A 17,796-nucleotide genomic window follows, 5' to 3' on the forward strand; every position below is an offset into this window, starting at 1 on the left:
CATAAAACATCCAGGAAATGTGTGACACTATGAAAGATCAAATAGGAGTGGAAATAAAAATAGGAATGGAAGAGAGAAAACCCAGGTAAAAATATTTCCAACAAAATCATGGGAAAAATTTTCTTATCTAACCTAAAGAAGGATATATCTATTAAGATATAAGAAACAAAGCAAATAGAATGGACCAACAACAACAACCAAAAAAAAAAAAAAAAAAAACCAAACGAACAAAAACATTTCCCTCGACACATTACAATCAAAACACTAAATATACAGAATGAAGAAAAAAACATTAAAAGCTGCAGGAGATTAACTAACATATAAAGTCAGACCTACTAGACCTGACTTCTCAGTTATGACTCTAAACAGCAGGAAGCTCATAGACACGTGTGCAGATTTAAGAGACTGGTCTTAGCTCTATTGTGGTCCCCTGCCTGTAAGATGTGTTAGTGCAATGGTAGCACAAAGTCTGTGGAGAGTATCCAATCAATATCTGATTTGCTTTAAAGCCCATAAGATGGAACCCATACCCGACACTTCTTGGGGAGCCAAGAAACCGAGTCTAGGCCAAATACTATTGTTCTAATAAAAGAACCTAGGAATGAAATGACTTGAATAATATTTTCTACACTTACAGAATACTTACAGTTCAGTCATCATCAATGAAGTTACCTCTTGCAGAAATGGAAACAAATACATAGACCACCAGTAAACAATATGCAGAGAGTCGAAGACCTTGGAATACTCAATCCCAAATGGCATATTTCCATAAATCTTTCCCCTCATGGCTCAGGGAACCCTAAAGAAGAGAAAGAAAATGGGTGTAAGGTACAGAGAGGATGAAGCACACCAAGGAAACCTGGTCCTTTAAATCAACATGATCCAAGCACCGTGAACTTATAGAAACTGTGGCAGTATATATACACTGGGCCTGCATAGGTCTGCTCCAGATGGGGTCCTAGAAGCTGAAAAAAGAAATGGACACAAACCCTCATCCCTAATCTAGATAACCTATCACTAATTAATAACCATTGGCAAACAAAAATAATAAAAATTAAAAATTAACTTTTTTCCCCTAAGCCAGTCTCACTGGGGGAACAAATTACTCTCAAGAGTAGGCTGCGTGTCTGGCAGTAAATGGACAAGAACTGAAATCAGTGGCATCTTTCAAGGTGAGTTGTCCCATTATGTGGTGTTGGGTCTTTTTTTTTTTTTTCCCTAAACTTCATTCTATTTTTATTTTTGTTGAATTTTATGTATTGTACTGTATTTTATATCTTACAGGTCTATTGCATATATATTACGACTTCCAATTGTTTTTAAATGGGATTCTTGAATGTGCAAATGAGTGGGTCTGTGCATCTATATTTCTTTCCTTTCCTTTTTTTCTTGGGCTCTTTTCCTTCTGTTTATTTTGTCCTATTCGGATATGTTAGGTTTTTCCTTCTATCTTATTATATATTTTTAATCATCTCTTAGAAGCCTGTTTTCTGTCTGATGAGAGACAGAAATGGGATGGATCCAGAAGGGAGGGGTAGTGAGGAGGGGCTGGGAGAAATAGAAGGAGGGGAAACCACAATCAAGACGTCTTTCATGAGACAAAAGAGAAAAAGGAACAATGGCATTTATCTACAAGCCTTCTCCTGGTGATAGAGCTCATACTAGACAGTTCACAATGAAAGATGTTTTTATCTCTGTCAAAGGGATACCCTTCTCATCCCTGTTGCTGGAAGTGTTAGAAAAAGCTACCTGTGTGGGCCTATCAGCTCCTGGCCGCCATGTTCCTGCACTAACGGCAGCACCAGCTGGCCAGGAGTGCTGGCCTGGGACCCACGAGACATTGGCGTGTCTGTTGCCTCAGCCAATCAGCTCCATGGCGTCCAGCCCCCAAAACCCAGGGAATATCTGCCACCCCCATGTGGTAGATATAACAATTTCTAGTATCCGGTAGAAATAAGACTCTTAATGTTCAAGATTAACCAAATAGATTTATATATCAGCAAATACTCAATACACAAGACGCCCACACAATTAGAATTGTTAACACAAATTATCTAAGCTTGATATGAATAACTGCTAGAGACACGAGGGTAACAGCTCCTGCCATCTCGCTTCTCCTTCTCTTCCTTCTCCCACTCTCATTCCTTCCTCCTCCCAACTCCTAGCTCTGCCTACCTCTTCTCGATCCAGTGACAGCTCCACTGCAAATACAGTGAACAAAAAAGGTCCTGCCACAACTAAGTCTTACTCTATGCTTATAATACCTAAGTACTTATTACAAAGATGAACTTCAATCAAGCTAGATGACATTTTCACAGAGTAAAGCATCATTGTATCATGAATGTTTGCCCATGAGTCTGTTGATCTCTCTCTCTCTCTCTCTCTCTCTCTCTCTCTCTCACACACACACACACACACACACACAATGGAAGAGTCTCATGTAACATTAAATTGTCACTACTAAAATTAGTGTCATGAACCCGGGTTTAAGGTACAATTAGTAAATTCTTTAAATCATGAAATCATGATAGGCTATGCAATAAGAAACTATACGTGAAATTTTCTCAGAATGTCTGTCTGCACTATAGCCATCAGTCAATGGACATTTGTTGATCATAATAGCCGATACCCCTTTGTGCAGTATATATGCCATAATGAGTCTCTTGAATCATCACCAGATTCTCATGATGCCGATGATGTTAGCTTTCTCAGTCTGAATTTGAGGAAATGTCAAGAGTTGTTTGTTTTTTGGTTTCTGCTTGGTATTTTAATTGTGGTCAGTATCATAGCTAATGAGTCTTAAAGCTGACATTCTAACCCCCTCAGTCTGGGACCAATGCCCACACACTCAGCTACTATTTAAAATCTGAATAAAATTGTTCTGACAAATTTCAAATAATATATGAAACCTAATAACCCTTATGACTAAGTTGTTACTCATGGTCAGCTGTGTGGTTACAGCACTCATGCTGTTCTCGGATGCACTGGATACATTTATTTCTAATTAGTAGACTCAACTGGTCTATCTACCATGTGCTAGGTGAAAGGTGTTGCTGAGGGTCTGAAAATGAATGCAGTGGGATTTCGCAAAAATAACAAACAAACAAACAACAACAAATCCTCTGCTCTGACAGCAATGCCTGGACTGTGCAGAGGCTCTTGGGAGAAAATAGAGTAACACATGACCTGGGTAGGGATGACTAAAGGAGGAAGCCAAGCAGACAGTTGGTGTTGGTCTATGTACCGGAGGCTATCTGCAGAGATTTGTGGGACTCTGGTCAGGACAGAGCGGCTAAAGGGTTGCACTCTTTAAAGGGTAGGGGGAGTTGATCTTCCGGAGGCCACACTGTTCCTTAGGGCTGGCAGAGTGGGATCTAGGAGAACTGCCAGATCTCTTCCATGGCGCCACTGTTTCACACTATGCAGCAGGCTGGTGGGATGCAGTGAGCTGGAGGAGGGGTGCAGTGAGCCAGCCAGGTAAGGCAGCTGGGAGCCAAGGTCAGGGCAATCAAGCAGGAAGTGACTGTGGTAGGCTGGAGCAGCTTCCAGCTGTGAAAGTTTTGGGAGAGAACTCTCTTCCCCAAAGTGTTACAGCTCCGAGAGACAGATGCTTTCATATGGTCTTTGATGAAATGAGGTTTGTTGGATTTGTTCTTTGTGGACAGGGTCTTATATACATTTTGGTTTAAGGTCTAAAGGCAGATACTTTCTATTGGATTGGTCTGAGATGTTAGGGATGCCTCATCTGCATGTGGAGAGGCTTCGGACACTGCCCTTATGTGATTGATTGACACATTTCTCTCCATGGGGTGTTGTGGTCACCTGTCCAGGACAGGAACCTGATCAGGAGTAGATGAAACACCTACCATTTTCAGGTGTAAGGATACCAGGGTTTCTGAATTCACTTGATTTTACCAAGTTTTCTCTCTGATGACACAGTACACTGGCCCACAGTTCGGTGGTCAGATACTGTGTCTGAAAAACCAAACCAAACCAAACCAAACCAAACCAAACCAAACCAAACCAAACCAAACCAAACCAAACAACCAAACCAAATGGCTTCTCTTGTTCCAGAGATGTCGATGGAAACTGATGGGATATTTAACCTCTCAAAGAGCAAAAGGAACTCTTCCGATATGTAAATTAAGGATTCTGGATGAGATTATTCTGAACTACCCAAAGATGCCAAACATGATCATAACATATTTATAAGGGAAAGAGAACATAAGCAAAGCATCTGTGACGACGTCAATGTGAAGGTTGTTTCAGTCGTCAAGGCCCTTTAGGCCACAGGATAAACCCAAGGATTTAAAATTTTCTAGTTTTGGGGAAAAAAAAGCTGTTATATTCTTGGATTTTTTTCTTAAAACAACAAAGTAGCCGGGCGGTGGTGGCCCACGCCTTTAATCCCATCACTTGGGAGGCAGAGGCAGGTGGATTTCTGAGTTCGAGGCCAGCCTGGTCTACAGAGTGAGTTCCAGGATAGCCAGGACTACACAGAGAAACCCTGTTTCAAAAAAACAAAAAAAAAAAAAAAAAAAAAAAAAAAAAACAAAAAAAAAAAAACAAAAAAAAAAAAAAAACAAAAAAAAAACAAAAAAAAAAAAGAAAGAAAGAAAGAAAGAAAGAAAAAAAAGAAAAAAGAAGAAAAAAAAAGTAGAAAGGAAAAATCCTATTGATTTGACCAACTAGGTCACTCTGCAATGAATATGTTAAATAAAAAGAATGCAGTTGAGATAGCTTTCTCATAACTCACTCCACAGATGCTTGCTCAGCCATCTTCACTGCCGCTCTGTCCCCAGTAGCTAGGGCATGGAAACAACAAAAATGTCCTACAACTGAAGAACGGAGAGTGAAAATGTGGCACATACACGCTATGTAGTCTTACTCAGCTGTGAAAAAAAAATGAAATAATAAAGTTTGCAGCTAAATTCATACAACCACAAAGATCATATTGTATAAGATAACCCAGACCCAGAAAGATGACTTTCACAAGTTGGACATATATTTAGGATGTACATTATTGTATGTGTAATATTTTTGTTACATCATTTGAATTTATTATATAAATTTACTTAAAACAAGCATGAATCAATCTTATCATAAGTGATATCAATCAGAAAATATTTTGAAGTGCTACTGTGTTTTTTCAAACAAAGGTTAGGATAAATCTTGAACTGTTGAAATAAATATGTTTTTTAACTTAACTAATTTCAGCACACCCCTCCTCATGTGGTAGGTGTCATACAGAATCATCAGTATGAATGTATCTTTCTGCAAAGGAAACAAATTGATTTTGAAAATGTAGAGAGACATAACTAGGAGCATACAAACTTTGATTCAGACTCTACCTCTACCAGAGCATCACCATCACCATCACCATCTTGAGAAGCAGGAGCTGCAGCACTGTAATAATAGTGATAAATACAACTCTTTTATGTGAGAAATCAGAGTAGCAAGTGCATGAAACTTACTTTTACTATTTTTTTTATTACTGAGAATTTCATACATAGAATAAAATATGGTCACATATACCCATATTTTTCTACCTAACTCCCTCCAGGTCACTTTTAAGCTGAAACCAAAGACTACATAATATTTTGTTTGTTCCAGCTTTAAAACTTGGCTGTGAATTCTTCCAGTGGGATTGTTTTTCCATTATCAACCAAACAATAACAAAAACAAAAACATTTGTAATTTTTTTACACCTTCGACTGGGGGTCAGCCTGATAGAATGTTACCCCCCACCCCAAACACCCCTAAGGAAAATTTGTCTTTTGCGTTCTTCGAAGCAAGATTTATTTTCCAGGCAGTGTCCCAAGACTTCTTCTGTTGCTGTTTTGCTTCTTTCTGGTGTGATTTAATGGCTCCGTATACATCACATCAGGCACAGCTAAGACAGCTTAGGTTTTAAGGGTTAATCCAACACTACTGAATGAATGTGTACTCTCTTGATCTTAGTAAACATGAATTTAAAATCTCACATCAGACATCACATTTTTTAAAAGGTATTTCAAGTCAACAAAATGCAATTTTGATTTTAAATACTTTAACTGCTAGCCTTAGATATGACATTGCAGCTTTTGTGGGAAACACATGGAAAGTTTGTCCTCATAATTCCCCACTTTTGTCTAACTTTGTATCACTGGCATTGACTGAAAGTCCACATGATATATTGAGTCCCATATCCTGTTACCAACTCATCGCAGTACAACCAGCTAGTACATAATTCAATGAAATCTCATTATTTTTTAACTCCATTATTTTGGGATATGAAGAGGTTCAAACAGGTTGAGTTTTGATTTATCTTTCTAGATAATATTAATTTAAATTGGAAAGTCCCGGGAGTATAAACAAGGGAACTATTTAATCTTCTCAAGAGTGAGGGTCATCCAATTACTTAAGGGATTCACACACAAAATGAAACTGATTATAATATTTGCAAAGAAATAAGGGGTTAGCTAAGGGTCGTCAGCAGCTGTGTCCAGTTACTATCTTATTATTGACATAAATATTTAAAAGTAAAATACTTATAAGTACCATAAAACTTAAATGTATACACACACACACACACACACATATATATATATATATATATATATATATATATATATATATATATATACATATATACATATATATAGTCGCTCTCTCCTAGGCATCCTACATAATATTTTTGTTTGTTATCCTATATCTCAGATTCTCATTATAAGAATTAGCTCAGTAAACATATTCCAAAGGCAAGCAAAAGGTAAACATATAGGAATATTATGTTGCTTGCTGGCCTATGAGTACACAGTGAGAAACTAGAAAAATATGTTTGTGGAAACTAATTTTAAAGGATGTACAAAAAGCAAGGGGCAATACCAACTAGGTCATAATGATAATAAAATGGTTCTTTATATCTCATACTTTTATTATTCCTGAATAGGTAAAAAGGTCACCATCATTAACTGTAATGGGTATGCTGATATTTTCATTGAACATAAAGTTTTTGAGAGATAAGGGGATTGGAACACTTAAAATTTACATTAACTTAATTTGCAGATGAACTATAAACATGTATCCCATACATATATAATCACTTTTTATTCTCATATAAAAAATATTCATTTTGCAGCTAGCTTCAGGTGATCAAAACTCAGCCAGGCATAAAGTTTGGAAACTCAAATACAACAGACACAGTCTGCTATTGGACACAGAACAGCTTAAAATTTTGTCTCTATGTTAAAATGAAGCTTGTGTGGCATGCAGGGTGATTTCAGGGCTGTAATTTATTTAATGTTTTACAGTGCCCAGTGCTCTCTCCCTGATTTTGACCTTTTTTTGAAAATGAACTTTGCATGGCCTCTGAGTCTACGGAGTCAAAACACGTCAGTTTTCAGTAACATTTCCTAGAACTTGAGCTAAGCTAACTAAAAGAGATGTCTTTCGAGCTTTAACTAAATTTAGCATGTATTTTGATATCTTAACTTTATTTACATACTTAAAATTCAAAAAGCTTGATAATATGTAGATTGTCTTTTTGCTTGTTTGTTTTAAAGATTTATTTATTATGTGTGCAATGTTCTGTCTGCATGTATGTCTGTAGGCCAGAAGAGGGCACCAAATCTATTTCTAAGCCACCATGTGGTGCTAGGAATTGAACTCAGAACCTCTGGAAGAGTAGACAATGCATTTGGCCTCTGAGACGTTTTTCCATCTGATAACGTGTAGTCTGAATACAGACTAACAGTGTTTTAGAAATGAAGAGGTCAAAGCTAACACAGCTAATTCAATATCTATGTATTTTAAAAGATGATCTGACAGTGTTTACCCTATTTATTTAAAATTCTCCGGTTATTATATTAATTTGTCATTAGTGGAGAAACTTTGGGAAGCACAAAACTTAATGATCGTAAAGAGAAGATGAACATCATTTCCATTCCAGGTTTAATAGACACGTTCACAAATATTCTTGCTTTTTTGCATATCTAGGACGGCAATCTATATTGCATAAGTTTTATTTTTAACATTTTTATTGGATATTTTATGTAGTTGCATTTCAAATGGTATTCCCTTTCCTGGTTTTCTTTCCAGAACCCCCCCATTCCATCCCTCTCCCCTGCTTCTATAAGGGTGCTCCTCTACCCACTCACTCACTCCTACCTTACCACCCTGGCACTCCCCTACACTGGGGCATCAAGACTTTACAGAACCAAGGGTCTCTCCTCCTATTGATATCAGACAATGCCATCCTCTGCTACATATGCAGCTGGAGCCATGGGTCCCTCCATGTGTACTCTTTAGTTGGTGGTTTAGTCCCTGGGAACTCTGGCTGGGGTGGTCTGGTCAGTTGATATTGTTGTTCTTCCTATAGGGTTGCAAACCCCTTCAGCTCTTTCAGTCCTTTCTCTAACTCCTCTTTTGGGGTCCTTGTGCTCAGTCCAATGGTTGGATATGAGCATCTGCCTCTGTATTTGTCAAGCTCTGTCAGAACCTCTCGGGAGACAGCAAGCACTTCTTGGCATGCAATAGTGTCTGGGTTTGGGGTCTGCATATGGAATGGATCCCCACGTGGGGCAGTCTCTGGATAACCTTTCCTTCAGTCTCTGCTCCACACTTTGTCTCCATATTTCCTTTAGACAGGAGTTATTCTGGGTTAAAAATTTGGAGATGAGTGGGTGGCCCCATACTCCAACCAGGGGCCTTGCCTAACTGTGGTTATGGTCTCTACAGGTTCGTCTTCCCCTTTGTTGGGCATTTCAGCTAATCTCATCTCTGTTGGGTCCTGGGAGCCTCTTGCTTTCCTGGTATCTGGGACTTGCTGATGGCTACACCCAGTTCCCCATCCCCCATTGCTACACACCTCTGTTCAAATTTCTGACTCTCTGTATATCATCCTGGTCTCCTCCGGTACCTGATCCTGCCCCCTTTTCCCCTCCCCCTCCTTTGTTCCTCCTAAGTCCCTCCCACCCTCTACCACCCATGAGTATTTTGTTTTTCCTTCTAAGCATCCACATTTTGGTCTTCCTTCTTCTTGAGCTTCATATGGTGTGTAATTTGTATTTTGGGTATTCTAAGTTTTTGGGCTAATATCCATTTATTAGTGAGTGAATAACATGTGTGTTCTTTTGTGACTGGGTTACCTCACTCAGGATGATATTTTCTAGTTCCATCCATTTGCCTAAGAATTTCATGAAGTCATTGGTTTTAATAGCTGAGTAGTGCTCCATTCTGTAAATGTAGCACATTTTCTGTATCCATCCCTCTTCTTAATGTTACATTTTGTTTGTTGAAGTGATTTAATAATTGGAAAAATGACGTTGTATACACCAAAAGAATAAGAAAAACGAAATCTTTTTATAGGATTGCACTTTTCAATACTGCTTACTTAGTTTCTGTTGGTAGGGACTGAATCAGTCTTTATATATGCTAGCCATGAATTATTCCACTGAGATTCCCTTTAGGTATCCAATATCATCCATAGAATGCTCCCCTCCCCTTTTTTGAATAGCTAAAAAAGACGGTATTTCAACTCCTTTTACCTTCCTGAAGATATCACTTCTAGCATTCTTGTCCTGTTCACCCTTAAGTGGCTAGCCCTTCTGCCTGTAATTCGATCAATTCATATCTACCTAAAAATAAATGTTTGTATATTTTAAAATTAAAACATAATTACATTATTTCCTCCCTCCAACAACTCCCATGTTCTCTATTAAACACCCTGTTTTTTTTTTATCAAATTCATGACCTTATTATTTACATATATATGTAAATAACAAATATGTATAACATACATATGATATATATGGCATGTACCAACATGAACATGTGCATGCATGTACACACACAAGTGTGTGTCTCTGTGTATGTATGTATGTCTGTATTCTTTTGAACACTGAAATACAGCAAGCTAAGCGTGAGTAGTGTTGTGCACTTGAAATACCAACAGGCTGATTTTTGCTTCTGTTCAGTGAACATTCTAAGGCTGCTCGAAGCCCTTGGATATTTTTTCCAGTGCTGTGAACTGAGATCAGAATCTCACAGGTGCCAGGAACTCCCTCTAGCACATCTGAATCTCTATAAGCTCCTTTCTTCCTTTTTCTTCCTAGTTTGAGACTGGGGCTTACTAAATTGCATAGACTGTCCAATACTGAACTTCTCCTGACTCGCCTTCAGAGTAGCTGGAGTACTGGTCATAGCACCACACTAGGATACAAACAAGACTCTTAAAGGACTAAGAACACACTACCTCCACAATTTGTCTGCTCACCTCATCTTGAGTTAAGCCACTCTTTTTTTTTCAAGTTTCCGCCATTGTGCAGGCTTCACGGTTCCTCCTTGGTGTCAATTTAAACACTGTTTCATCATGGAGCTTGGTCACTCACACTGTATGAGGAATAGAATACTCCCTCCTCTTACCAATAGCCAAGCTTTACTCATTCCTTTGTCTAACTTTGAATGTCAACATCTCAGGAAAATCATACTGTGTATACCTTATCAGTGCCATTCAAAACACATGAGAACAGTACATGTTTCATATATGTGAAAGTATGTTTTCTTTTAGAATGTTTAGCTCACTTCTGTTTTACACACATCGCTGTTGTCAGACAATGATCCCACAGGAAGTCTCTGGGTTCACTGTGATTGAATTTTCTAAAAGGCTGCATCATACTTCATTCTTTAGTGTTTTGGCAATTTTGTTACCAAGTGCTCTGGCTGGTCTTATGTCAACTTGACAAACTAGAGTTATCTGAAAGGAGGGGAGCCTAATTGAAAAAAATCACTACTTAAAATGTGGTTGTATGTTGTACGGCATTTTCTTAATTAGTTATTGATGTGGGTGGACCCAGCCCATTATGGGTGGTTCTGTCTCTGAGCTGGTGGTCCTGGGTTCTATAAGAAAGCAAACTGAACAAGCCATGGAATGCAAGCCAGCAAGCAGCACCTCTCCATAGCCTCTGCATCAGCTCCTGCCTCTAGGTTCCTGCCCTCTGTCCTGACTTCCTTTGATGATAAACAGCAATATGGAAGTGTAAGACAAATAAACCCCTAACTTGCTCTTGGGGCATAGTGTTTTCAAGGCAGCAGTACAAACCTTAATAAAGACATTAGGATATCACCACCCTGGAGAAGCTGAAGAAGGTTCTCACAGACATGTTCTATGCATCGATCGTTTAATATCAGGAGATGATTTCTAAGGACTTAGACAGACCTTTAAAGAATGCACAGAATTTCTATCATTATGGATGTGGTCAAGGTGAGTTTCTGAAACAAAGGTTTAGATTTCACAAAGCACAGAAAAAGTTTGCTTTTCCAATGTATCTGCTAACTAGTAGGAAGTATCGATATGTCCTCTGACTAAAGACAGAAAAGTGATTCACTGTGATTATTTGAAACTTCACCTGTCATGTTCATGAAGTTGATATCATGACTTTGTTGACAACTATGAATATATATATATAACATACAAGAGTACCTATTTAATGTTCATTGTTTTTCATACAAAAATACATTGTTTTTCATACAATAGTTTAACTTCTCTTATGTCTTTATTTTCTCTGTCTTAGTTTAAATATAACTGTTTTGGTTATTTAAGTACTTAACATTTTTATTCATATCTTTTGAACTAAATCTAATGTACCTGTATGATTTATACATCATCCATGATAATTTTTATTTATTCTAAGGTAATTAATCAGATCATTCACCATAGGTTAATAATAGTTCACATTTTATCCATTGTATTGACTACATTTGAAATAGAATTTTGTACATGAATTACTTCTATTCTGGATAGTTACATTTTTTGACGATTTGCATATTATATAACAATATTGTGTTGACATGGTTGCAACTACACTATTAGTATTTTTACATTTGATAAGAAAAGAATTTCGTATTGTTCCTGTAATTCATTTATTCGACTGTAGTTTGGAGTTAAATTTTTAATGTTATTTTGTCCAAGTTTCTCTACCTTTATCAACATTTTCAGGTATAGTTTAGTGAAATACAAGTTGTGAATTACTGTGATTATAAATGAAATTACACTGGTAAGAAAACCCTACAATGTATATGGCATCTTACCATGCTAGTCACTCATTCTTCCACAAGTCCTTTGCCCTAATGAATTCATAATGATCAGCTGGGCTTGGATTTTTGAGTGTCTGACTCTTGTTCTAGTCAACTGTTGACAGTTTTTCTGCCTTGAATTCATTTGTGAGTGAGATGTCCACTATCCATTCCTTCATTTTTTTTCTCTCCTTTAGACTAGCTGTCCATTGAATAGATGCTTACCAGCTTGGAGGTCTTTTCCAAGATATGCTTAGGCAGTCTTACATTGGGTACAGGGAAGAGCCTGTCCGTACTCTCTGGAACTTACTTGTCAAACGATAAGTTGAATCTTCTTCAGATCAAATCATACTTATAAATGTGCTTTTTAAAAAATATATCTGTTTAAATCGCATTTTGTGGTCTTTATTTTTCACTTTTTGATTATTATGGGTTCATTTATTAACTCCTTCATATTTCCAATTATAAGTGTTCGATATCTACTTCCCTCCTTTCTTTGACATATTTCTTCAATTGGGTCTTAAGGCTTTTAACTCAAATTTATATCTCTCTCCATTTATATACTGGACTTCTCAGTTATTTCAAGCTTGACTTTAAATTTGTCCTTGCTTTTCTCTTCATTCTTGGTCCCCTCTGAAAGCTCTGATTTATACAAAATGTGCTACCTTTGTTCTAACTGATCTTTCTTGTTTAGGTGTTTGATCTGCAGAGATGGCTAGATGCTTTTCTTTATCTTTTCCTTACAGCTCTGCTAGCTTTCAAGTCTCGTAATTGGTGATTTACTCAATCACTATTGAAATTTATCTTTCCTGCACTGGTTGCTCTCAAGAAGATCCCAGTTCTTTTCTGGTTTTGTTGTCTCCACCTCGAGGGACTCAAACCTTTCCTCCAGTTCCCACTTGCCTCAGGTATTAAGGGGAAACTGGCAAATCAGCTTAAGGATGGTGAGACTCCCTACACATTTCTCCCTGAAACAGGCTCTTACTAGTATCAACTACTTTCATATCCCCCATTGTGACTCCAGTGTTTTTATTCAGCTGATTTCTAAGCACATAAGAAAGATATTGCAATATCATTTTCATCAGCAACATAGACTGTCTATGTGATGGTTCTTATCTGTTTATTGGACAATGCAGCCAATTGTATCAATAAAGCTAAATGGCCTGAATTTATCATGCAGGGACCTAAAGACGGGAAGAAAGTAGCTGGAATCACTGTGTACCCAGAATTCTTTCCCCAAATATTTTCAAAGGCATTTCTCTAAATGTTCCGTGTGGTCCAAAAAGGTCTCCAATTGTGTGAGCTTCACCTAGTGCCACCTGTGACAAACAAGGTCCTTATCCAATGCTTACAGGCTGAATGAGTGTGAGACTGATATCTTCCAGTTAGTAGCCAGAGCTATGCTTTCTTCCTTTCTCTTTTCTGAATTGACTTCATGCCTAGGAAAACACTTCCAAATCAGGAACTTGCTATACTTTAGACATAGCTTCTTTCTCATTTTCCCTCCCCACTCAGTTCAAGCTAAATGGAGCTTTCCTCATCCTGATGATTCACTGGCTTCCCTTGGGTCTATCAGAGATGAACTGCAGTCTCCTTGTTCTCCCAGCATCCTTTCTTCTTAGAAATGCCATGCTTACATTTTCCTAGAGCAATCTTAGTTCAATGTCCCCATAAAGCTAAACAACCTCCAGGAAGCCATATTGTGAGAAGGAGATGAGCAAAGTATGACCATCATGTTTACAAAATAATGTAAAAGCACATGGTGGAATTTTTTCTCTGCTATTGTCACTGAGAGAGCTGGAGACTATTAAGTTATTCCACAGCAAGAAACAGGGGCACATCCAGTGAGCAGGTGGTACACTTGCCTTCACGGAAGAAAACTATTCTAGTTCATAACAGATACACCCAAAGGTGAAATGACAATATGTTCATAACAGATATATCCAGAGATGATGACAATATGTTCATAGCAGATATATCCAAAGGTGAAATGACAATATGTTCTGGACTGTTTTTCCCAGTAGCTTTCCACATAGGTTAAAGAAAAAACGCTCTTATAAACTTCTCCTCTCTATATATACTATGCTCATTTTCTGTCAACTATTGTCTCTCTACAATGCCAGCAGTACTCACGCCATGGAAGGTTTTGAAAAACCCTGATATCTAGGCCATACATTACCCAAAATATCTGGACATAAAATCTATGAATACATACTTTTAATGTTCCCTGATGGCTCCAAGGTACAGGCATGCTTGAGTACAAAATATTACTTCTTCCTTGCTACTCAAATGATTGGATAAAATTAGGATCTTATTTGTGACTTGGTAACTGTGTACACATGTGAGATTGTACATGTATCTGTCTGCACTGATGTATGCACATGTCTGTATAAGCTAGATGTTGATGCTGAGTGTTTTTTTTTTTTTTAATTGTTCTCTACCTCAGTTGGAAGGATAGAGGAGCATACCAGTTCTGCTGGGAACCTGATGCTCTAGGAATCCTGTTTCTGTCCCCACAACCAGAGTTACTGGAGCCCACCTCCTCACTAGAATTCTTTAGTGAGTGCTAGGGATCTGAAGAAAGATCTTCATGTTTGTGGTATAAGCTGTTTACCAACTGACCCATCTCTCCCATTCCCGATGTGGGAACTTGAAAAATGTTAAATTGTCCCAGGTACAATCTCAAAATTGCTATATTAGAATCCACAGTTTGGAAACATCTTATGATGACAAATATTCTTAAACTTAAAAACCCAACATTGGGAACATATACCATGTAAAAGAAAATATATCCATCTAGTTGAGATAACATATAAACCTTATATCAACTCACAGTTGTTATATACCATGTATATATTTTTGTATGTCATGTCATGTACATAGGCACTCTATACCATATTTAATATCTATGCCACTTATTAAGCACATATATCATGTAACATACAAATTAGTCCATTCTCTTTAGTCTCTTGCAATAAAATTTATACATAAATCTAATGATACAGGAGAAAACATTAAAACTTATACTGAGAAAGTTTAAATTTGAAAAGAAAGGCAATATAATTTTCTGTACTTTTTTCATAAATGCTCACTGAATGCAATGTATTCAGTGCTAGAAGACTAAATAATAAAAAAGATCTTTATTAGTAAGAAATGTGTAAAAATAAGAAGATAATATAAATATATTCTAATTTAAGGGCACAGGAAGTCTAGATAGATGACTAAATAGTTTTATAGGTAGATGATAGATAGGCACTAGAAACTTAATATGAATACATTTTAAAAGATAAAAGTCTAGAAACTGGCTATTAAAAAAACCCTCATTTTATTAAAACTATACCTGGGACCTAAATAGTTTTTCACCAGAAAGAACAAGGAAAATACTCAGAAATAGGGATAAGTTACCATGTCAGAAAAGCAGAATTTCAGTATGATGGAGACCAAATTAGAAAAGGGACAGAAGAGAGACTCGTAGGAAGTAATTATAGACACAAGGATGGGCCACCTATGGAGAGTCCTGAAGACCTGGTTGGGAAAAGAAAGGTGGCCTTTATTTTGTGTAGAATGGAAAACTCACTAGTAAGACCTATTGATAAGGTTTGACTGGAGTATGGGGAAGGAAGAGAGAAAGGAAGGGAAGAATGAGGAATATAGAAAGAAAGAGAGAGGAGTGGAGAGGAGGAGGAGAAGACAGGGAGGAGAGGAGAGAAGAAAAGGGGAGGGGAGGAAGGGAGGGGAGGGAAGGGGGGAGGAAAGGAGAGGAGAGGAGAGGAGAGGAGAGGAGAGGAGAGGAGAGGAGAGGAGAGGAGAGGAGAGGAGAGGAGAGGAGAGCTTTAGTAAGTTTTCCTAGCCTTCAGGCAATGCCATGCCCATTCCATTTTATGCTTTTGCCACATTAATAAAAAATAGCATCTCAAGCTACATCATGGGAGAAAACAACTCTGATCCTCACATGTGGAGAGCATTTTTGTGCCACATGACTAGGGAACATGGCTTTTTCATTCATTTTTCATTAGTTTTAACACTGGAGGAGGGGTTACCTCTAACTGCACAAGAAACTACATTCAATAAGGACAGTCACCAGGTTCAGTGACTAGCTGGATACCTAAAGTTAAACTTTTAACTAAAGTTAAATGTTTGACTTTTACTAGTGGGTGTCTATAGGACAAGATATAAAGGTCACATCATCAGATCTCTCTGGAACTCTACTAATTTTTTCCATTGTCACTGGTAAGTACTATTATTGCTAGAAGACTTCTGCTGGTGTCATTTATGGACCACAAACCACACCAGATATTCTGCCCATCCTGACACATCATCATTTCTTTCCAACACAGTAACCTACCATCTCACCATAAGCTTGGAGAATAGCGCTATGAATTAACAGTACTGCTCAGCTTCACAATGGCCACTTTAACCATGTGGAGAAGTGTGAGTGTGTGAAGTGATGCCAAGTACTAGAGTACATACATCTTAAGCCATAAACGGGAAGCTATCCTGAGCATATAGCACAAATAACAGAAACGTGGTCCCCTGATGAGTTCCACACTAACCTAGAATTTGACTACATTCATGTAAGAGACAACATGTCTCTCACACAATAACAAAGAAAGCATAATAATACTCTCTGTCTCATTTACTGATGAACGGACTCTCATCAGCACAGAAACTGTATGTCAGTGTTTCAGGAGCCACTTCATACACACCATGTGATTTGCCATACACGGCAGTTCCAAAATGTCGGTGACCATTAACCCATTCCACAGACAAAACAGAGGGCTGCAAAGTTATTTAACTGCTCACAGCCAGTAAGGAACTGTCCTTCCAGAAAAGATCTGTAGGTTTTGTAGCACTCATGCTCAAACAACATGCCATCTTGTCTCCCACCCCGCCTGATCTCAAGGCTTTAGGCTCAGTCAGAGATTCACTGCTCAAATATATATATATATATAAAATACCCCCACACATGTGTTTGTGCACACACACAGCCACACCCAGAATTCCCTAATGCTATTTCTCTTGTCTTTGATCTTCTGCCAAGGCTTGTGCTTCCTGTTCCTCAATGTTAATTCTTCCCTTGAACTCCAGTTTTGGCTGGTGAACTTCTGGTTTCTTTAGCAAAGCCTGTATCTCATGCTTATGCCCACTCCCCAGGCTTCTTTGGTCTGCAGTTACCTCTCATAGTTTCTGTGACTGTACCTGAGATGTTGCCAGTATCACAGTGGTACATAACATTTATCCTGCTCTCTTCCTGTTTTCAGCCAAGGCTTGGACTACTCTAAGAAACCATACTTATGGACACAACACAGAGTAGAACACTGTAGAACACAGAAGGGCTCTGGGTCTAGCTTTAGCGCGTTAGTTGAACATGTTGCCTAACCTGTCTACATTTTAGTATCTTCCATTAAATATGGGCAGAGTATGGAGTATTTTGAATGATGCATATAGTGTGAGCACTACACAAACAAAATGCTAGCTTTGGTTTTGCAGTTTTCCTCTTCTTCCCCCTCTTCCCCCTCTTCCCCCTCTTCCTCCTCTCCAACCTCATCACTACTGACTGTAAGATAAATCTGACTTGATTACATATGTCATGTGTCTAGGCAGTGTTATTGTCAGGTTTTTCACTGGAGCTACTTTAAGTCTAGTTATTTGTCTTCTTGTTGTTTAATCTTGAACACATTGAGAGGCCCTCAAGGAAAAGTACATCTCATTCATTATTTTCCCCAAACTTCATTAGATATT

Source organism: Arvicanthis niloticus, chromosome 13, assembly GCF_011762505.2.
Source record: "Arvicanthis niloticus isolate mArvNil1 chromosome 13, mArvNil1.pat.X, whole genome shotgun sequence".
Classification (NCBI taxonomy): Eukaryota; Metazoa; Chordata; class Mammalia; order Rodentia; family Muridae; genus Arvicanthis; species Arvicanthis niloticus.